Raw genomic sequence first — 8,538 nt, 5'->3', positions numbered from 1 at the left:
TCAACTTGCGATTACCGGGTCTATGTATCAATAACTAAATGTTTGTCTTCGATAACAACTGAAACAGGGAATTAATATTTTGATGTTTTTTTCTACATTGTGCATCAGAAATTAAAAAGTTGTTATTCTTGTTGCTATCTATTATCCTTGACTTTAAGAATTGTTATCCCTCGTGTAACTAAGCATATATAACGAATGTGCTGTCACGTGACACTCGTGTGACAACGCCATATCACGCCAAGTTCAACGGCGCAAGATTTTCTGACGTTGTTCAAGAATATATTCATTGATATTTACATCAAGACATTTTTTGTTGAAATTCTTTGTAATATGTATCAGTAGGCAGTTATTGTAAAAATTATGATATTCATGTATAACAGAACTTAAGACAATATTTTGAATATGTTTATGGAACGATATACTGTTTAGACTTATTATACCCCGGGAAATTCATAAATACATATTTTCATACTATAAAACTATTCATTTCGACATTTCTTCATATAAAAGTTTGCTTTGAATAGTGAACAATAGTGGCAATGATGTAAGAAATTAGGAAACATTAGCTATGTGGTTGTGTTCTATTTTCAGAATTGTCCCCACCTTGATTTTTATCATATTGTTCACATAGCGGTGAGTTCTAATATTCAGTTGACTAAAATGTCCTAAACTTCTGAGGTAACGAACAAGCATACGCATGCACATAAACACACACACACACACAAATTCATATAGACACAGACACACATAGTTATCGCTCTCTCTCTCTCTCTCTCTCTCTCTCTCTCTCTCTCTCTCTCTCTCTCTCTCTCTCTCTCTCTCTCTCTCTCTCTCTCTCTCTCTCTCTTTCTCTGCTTGCACACCTCATAAACATAAGCTTAAACGCAACTTCAATTTTCACAAGTGCAAAACCTGTTGGAAGCCAATAGTCTACACTAACCATTTACAACTACGATGACAATGTAGAAATATCGCCCATCGAGGATTTTGAAGTACGAAAGGCCTGTTTGGTAAATAATCTGTCCTATAAAAAAAACTTCAATCTCAATCTGTCTGTGTTCTTTATCATAAGTCGATTGTATACTTCTGTGCACCTCCAGGTGAATTAAAGTTCAATCCAATTGAATATTATCATGTAGATATAAAGTCGGTGTTCCTTTGATCATTCAGTGGATGATTCACACATAGTATATGTATAATATTGTCTTACATCACAATGTTTACAGAGCAGATTGGACTTAATCATTACATGTCGATCATGGTTTTCAAAAAAGGTCTTATTTTAAACATCTGCGACAGAAGTATGATTTCTTGAAAGAGGGATTTGGAAAATTGGAAAATCTGCTCAACTATACGTATGAAAGTCTCTGTTGTATACATTAACGGGGTTGATTTGATAAATATTATATTATGAAAACAACAACAACAACAACAACAACAACGACGACGACGACGACGACGACGACGACGACAACAAGATCAACAACACAATTCAACAAAATACATACATACATACATACATACATACATACATTAATATTCTATTATCTACAAGCTAGATATGGATATCGTCAACAGAGTGTATCTGACGTCATAACTTTAGATTTAGAGAGTCTACGAAATAAAAAAGGGCTCAGCGAAGTATGAGAGATTGCCTTGCATGCATGCATACATACATACATACATACATACATACATACATACATACATACATACATACATACATATATACATACGTATATCAAGCTGTTTTTTGCAGATGATACACTTGAACCCTCTTTATTGAATATACGGATATACAGAGATTGTTCATTTTGTTGATCAAGTACAGCACGAATACTGAAACTTGCGGAAGTTATAGAATCATATGAGAGAGTAATGAAACTATATGAAATGCAAGTAGAAAGCTGTTCCGTTGGTTGATCGCCTTTATAAGCTTCTATCACGTTGTCATTAGCGAACACCTGGTGAGTTTCACCTGATAACGTCTTTACATCCTAGTTTCCGTTTCCCCTTTCAATTTGCTCTTAAGCGTTTTATTGAACTTCTGTGTTTCCCTTTGAATCTGTCTCCCTCGAGGAAATCAATTTGAGGGCATTAAATAACTGAACAGAATATTTTTAATGACGCCATAGAGAGTGTCCCAGTATTTAATTTCCTTGCTATCTTCAACGACAAGCAAACTCCGAGTGAAATAAACGGACAGGGACTTAGGGGTCAATTAACAGATAACAGTAAACACAGTCACATATATTTAGTATATAAAGGTGCCGAGGAAGGATCTATGTAGTACATTTCTATTGAATTGGAATTTTTCAAAGCACACAAAATTATGTTCCAGCGTCTTGTATTGACTACATGGAATTTCCACGAACCCACGCACATTTAACATTAGAACCCAAGAGCCCCCTTTTCCCACGACTGTACCACAGTTTACAATATCGTAAATGGGCCGTGCTCGTTTGTCGAATTTCTATATTAATCTGAAATTAAGCATAACTGAGTCTCTACTAATCTAAATAATTAATACTATGGAGGAATAGATCACTTTATGATTCCTCTCCAGAGTCTGCTTCATTTCATTTTAATCAAATAGACAACCATCCTAAAAAAATCCATCTTCGATAATTTCAACGCTATTAGACAGTGAGTACTTCTATACCTGTATTAATACTCAATTAGAGTACATGCGTGGGTGTACTGCGATGGTTAAACTTTGCAAACGTTTTAACGGTCAGAGACTCCAATATCAGAGAGAAACCGAGCTTGTGAGAGATCCCTGCAATGATCAATCTCGACGTATCAAGCACTTGATCTTTCCAAATAACATTTTCTGCGTCATTTGGACCATTTTGAAAACAATACCTAATTATGGAATATTGTGCAGACAAATTATCGATAACAAGTAACTTTGAAATTCAATTGCAAGACGTCTCTCTAGATCTGGTGTTGGTTGTAGTCTACACTGAGATGATCATAGATGGTGGTACTACTACTCTTAAAAGCTGGACTAGCTGGGATGTTTTTTTGAAACTGTTTTATATAATGACTTACTTGTAATATTGTACACCCTACAGTCTTGAATCACACGTGGGTATTTGACATTTGTTTAGCAATATACATGATACGGTCCAACCATAGACCCTCCAAGTGGAGGGTCTATGGTACAATAAATAATATCCAACCAAATTGATTTTTGGGTCCGCACCCCAAAAACTTAGCGCTCAATATGATCACGATTTTTCAAACTTTTGCTATAATACTTCTTGATCAAATCGAAGTAACGTATATAATATCTGATTATTGGTATTTTAATGAATGTTTGGTTGTTTGCTGGTGCAGCTTTAAGAACAGAAATAGGAGTACACACATATGAATTCATAGTTCTCTAATATGAATGGAACGATCGAAAACCTGGCTTTGATGGCCGAAAATGTTGAATAGCTATTGTATCGATTAGCGACTACTGTTCTCGCCGAAAACAACTGTATAATCGTCAAATATTTTATTCAAATACTAGAACTGGTTATTGATGAAAAGGAAATATTTAAATAGAGAAATGCATTCAACGTCAAAGTACAATATGTAAATAATGGATTAAAAGGAGTGTATTATTTCATACAATTTAACATGGTTTAAGTATTTAGTGACTGTATTTACAAGGTAATCAAATAATGTAGATTTGGTAATTTTTACTTGATGTTTGTCTCGGCTAATTTCAAGGCTATGTATGTATGTATGTATGTATGTATGTATGTATGTATGTATGTATGTATGTATGTATGTATGTATGTATGTATGTATGTATGTATGTAATGTATGTAATGTATGTATGTATGTATGTATGTATGTATGTATGTATGTATGATTTCTAAGTCAATTTCGTAAAATACTGTGAAAACCATCAACCTCCAATTCACAGAGTTGCCACTCAAAATTGTAATATTGCTGTTCAATGCAATGCAATGCCTTTAAATTGTGAGTAAACACATTTTTTAATTTTTATTACAATTTAAAACTACAGAATGAAAACAATGATTAACCAACAATTTCTACCTCAAACATATTCCCATGAATTGTTAAATATTGTTAGTCAGAATAGGTGAATAATTATTGATCTGGTTTGCAGCGTTTTATACCACGGAGCTCAAAGCTGTTACCAAGGCGACGTCCTCAATTGCAGGTGTCTGATGCTGATTGGTGGATTGTTTATATTCACTGGCCAATCAGGTCAGGCTAATTAACGTACATGTATTTGTATACGTTATCAAAATTTTTTGCATATATTATACGGTTTTTTCCTAGTGTCGCATCATTCATGTTGTATTGGTTCGGTGGTTGTTTGTAACCTCCTGAGATAGTAATGACATTGATAATCAAGTGATGCGAACAAAATCGTCAGCAAGGTCAGATCTTTCATGTAGTGGGGAGACCAGCTGACTACGGCATCGTGTACAATAGCGCAATCTGAATCTGAATTTTACACAAACGTACGCAATATGTGACGAAAAAGTGGACTGTGATGGTTCAAGGGATTTTGTAAGGATTTTGTGTAGTTAGTGAGAATTTGTATGGAAATCATCTGGTGAAAGATTACGGCAATGTAATGTAAATGTAAAAGTGGATCGGGGACATTTCTATGCGTAGATTGTCATCGGAGGGTCTGGACACTTTGTACACGACAATTGACGACAATATATTACTACAGATAGTACTAAGAACAAGATTTACATGTAAGAGATATACTAGTAGATTATAATGTGACAGTTCAATTCATCCTTATGATCGTACCCTTCAGAGTAGCATAGAAACGTAGGACTTCTATTCAACCCAATTAGGTATCTAATAATCCCCCCCCCCCTCACACACACACAACGGTTGTTGTCAGCAGAAGTTCAACTAAAATTGCAAAATCTAAGTCTATTTGGTCTTTAAAACGTACAAGTGACTACCTGTTCCCAGTGTACAACAAGTCTTAACCGTATGAGCCAGATTCATCAGTTTCCACAGCTGTGTTTCACAGAGGTCGTACAATGTAGGATTATTTATGAATAACTTTTTATGTTCCTTTTGATGAGAAGTATAGCAAAATTGATGTAAAACCAGCTCTCATCTCTGTTTTCTTTAACAATGAGAACATTGGCATTTTATTTGATACCCTATAATGAAATGTTAATTGGATGCAAATATCTTCTCATAAGAGTCTTAAATATATATCGATTTACTTGTTTTCAACAATATAACGTCACGACTGATCTCATGATAGGATGTGTTATGATTAATCCGACAATTGAGAGAGAGAGAGAGAGAGAGAGAGAGAGAGAGAGAGAGAGAGAGAGAGAGAGAGAGAGAGAGAGAGAGAGAGAGAGAGAGAGAGAGAGAGAGAGAGAGAGAGAGAGAGAGAGAGAGAGAGAGAGAGAGAGAGAGAGAGAGAGAGAGAGAGAGAGAGAGAGAGAGAGAGAGAGCGAACGTTCTGTTGTGGGCAATTTCAGCAGTCGTGATGACTACAGCGGAAGAACACGGTTTCGAAAAAGGAAAAAAAAATTCTTCTAGCTCGAAAACATATATGTGTCAAGAATGAAAAATTAGAGATTTGGAGAATCAGAAGAACTTAAAATATTTCTATTTGAGGTAGACTTTATATGTCATTAGCAGCAAAATCATATTTATATGGAAACTAAATGATCTCCGTCAGCCTTCTATTTATTGGATTTCTAAACCTACTACAATAGCCTCTATTGAGATAGTAATCAAGATGGAATAAATAAGTGTGAAACGTTAGCCTCATATTCTACTCAACAAGAATGCATTAACTATCTTGATTTCATATATACATTTGTGTAATATTCAGAGCCATGTGATAAATCATGAATGAAAGTGACTTCTTAAGATGTACGCCAACAGCTTACTATGTTAATGTACCCTCCAGCAATAACTAGAAATCCGATATGTTTAACTCTGTAGAAATATCGACTGGTTCCTGCCGTTAGCATGAATGGCGTGAACAAAAGCAAAGATCGACCATGGATGATTGGCAAGTGCTAAACCGTGATTTTCTTTGACTGATATTTCAAAGAAAAAGATATATAAACAGGCATTCCTGTAGACTTCGTGTACTTCTAGTGGTCGCATCTGACAAAGCAACGTTTTCACGCCTTCGATATATACTTTTTTTGATCTATATACATTTGAAACTTGGAAAATGAAGTTTGGTTACATTGTAAAAACACTGATTGATGTCTAGTGATGTGATAAGCAAATAATGGTCATGGAAATAAGCTTACTGAGATCACCGGTTTTTGTCACTTGTCAAATGTTGAGCTTCTTATAAGTGTCTTTAGACCGCAAGACATAATGTGATTTGGGAATACCTACTAGTATTTGATCATGAGATAGAAAACGTCTTGAAAAGGGACATATATCATATGGTTACAAAATGTAACGGATTGCTTATACATATAGTAACAACAACTCACCTGACTTGATATAACCACTGTCGCGAAGTACAAACTCTTAACTTCACAGAGCTTTACACTGACGGGGAAAAAGTGACAAAATTCGACCGTAGACGAAGTACGTGAACACTGATCTGACTGAATAGTACGGTGTGCAACTTGCAGAGGTATAGTGCTGGTGGGCAGAACTGTGATTTGACGGTTTGATATGACTCAACCACCGTCAATCGATAAGACAGTTGAAACATGCACGCATCCCATTTCTATACATAACAAGTAGATTTATTCGTTAATACAGCCAATGATTACCTTCAAGTTGCTATGGCAACAAGTAAGTATTGTGCTCCCCGAAGATGATTGAAAAAGAAATTGACCACACCGGAAACGGAAGTAACTGATACAGGCAATAATTAATTACTGGCTGTTAGGGTAAAGATTGGTCCAAGGGAATCATTTATGGACAAACAGTATATAATCAATTAATTAATAATTTGATAGCGTAATATACTGTAATTAGGTCGATAATGTTAATTACAAAAAAGTACTATATTTGTGAAATGACTTGAAAAATGGTGTGGGACCATATTACAAGGTGTATCCGTTTGAAAGTGTCACATCAATTGACATAGTTCAGAAAACAGTATCTACGTATATACCCTGTGCATGGATTTCTCACGGCAAGTATTTGAAAAAAAAAAACCAAACTCATATTCTTCCAATTTCACATATCAATGACAAAGCAGCTAAAAATATGCTGTGAAAAAATCATTACTATTTTGTATTTAAAAAGAAATACATAGGCTTTCAATGCAGTGTAAAACACAACAACACGTGGAATCTCGAGTAAGGCTGTTGTAGAAACTCTAAACAGAAAGCAAGACAAATAGAACAACCCGTTTATTGACTATCGATACGAAGAAATCTAAATAGAACGCACGGTGAAAAAATAAGTATAATTGCAAATTAGTTGCCCTCGGGGCAATATGTAAACTGCACGTTAAAAAACCCGACAGCTTTTAAAATCGAAGAATGGAAGAGATATTTAACTATTTACTACCGTTTACAGACAAAACTGTCTTCCACTGTCTAGCTTTTAAATGGTTTGCCAATAAAACAAATACATTTTGATATTTCCGATACTAAAAATATTACTACCATTCATGAGAACGAGGCTAAAATATATAAATTCATAAATGTCAAGCCATCCGCTGATATAAAACTGATTATCGCCTTCATTTTCAGATTTGTTGTCTGTTGGTGTAAGTAATGTATCTTCGGAATTAGGTGGTAATACGGAATATTTGCGAATCGGATAAAGATGTGTTTTATATCTTCGGGATAGACACCTTGATCATTCCCCGAGCTGAAATCTGATGTCGTCAGAATCGGGGAAATAACATAAATTTGGCATCAATATCGTCATCAGTATTTAGGAACTGAGCTACTTTGTATAATTCTGTGAAGATTACGTGTATCCACAAACCATATACTATTTGATAGATATTTTGCCGCCATAGTGTATGTGTTTAAATTCATTAATATGCAAATTGACAGTAGAAGCACAAAGACTTCTTATAGCCGTATTTAAATCGAACTTTTTGTGACGTCACCAATAGGATTATATTATTATAATTAAACCGAGTTCTGGATTAATTTCTATGAGGGTGGGGTATTCGTGGGTAATCTCAAAGATTTTCTTCCCAGCTTTATTTTCGCCGTAAACCCCCCCCCCCAACCTTCAATAAACTGAAGAGAGTTTGGACGTTTTCAGTATTCTTGCATATCATGACATATTTGAATTCCACTCTGCTGGAGTTCACTCATTCACTTGAAATCATAAGATGTTCAGAATAGAGGTGGTGGAAGGGATGAGGTGCGGGTGGTTAGTGGTGGAGGGTGTTTTTTTCCCCAATCTCTCTCGCCGTCCAAACAGAAATTGTAATTTTTTTGTTTACGTATACTAATTTGTAGACTTATAACCAATTTGGGACGTTTAGACATAAATTTATTGCATGAACTATAAACGGTATCGATTTTAGTCACTACACACTCCACGAACACTTTTATTCTACTTCATGTACGC

Source organism: Glandiceps talaboti, chromosome 13, assembly GCF_964340395.1.
Source record: "Glandiceps talaboti chromosome 13, keGlaTala1.1, whole genome shotgun sequence".
In the NCBI taxonomy this organism is placed as follows: Eukaryota; Metazoa; Hemichordata; class Enteropneusta; family Spengelidae; genus Glandiceps; species Glandiceps talaboti.
The sequence above is the reverse complement of the archived record's forward strand: the minus strand, read 5'-3'. Positions refer to the sequence as shown.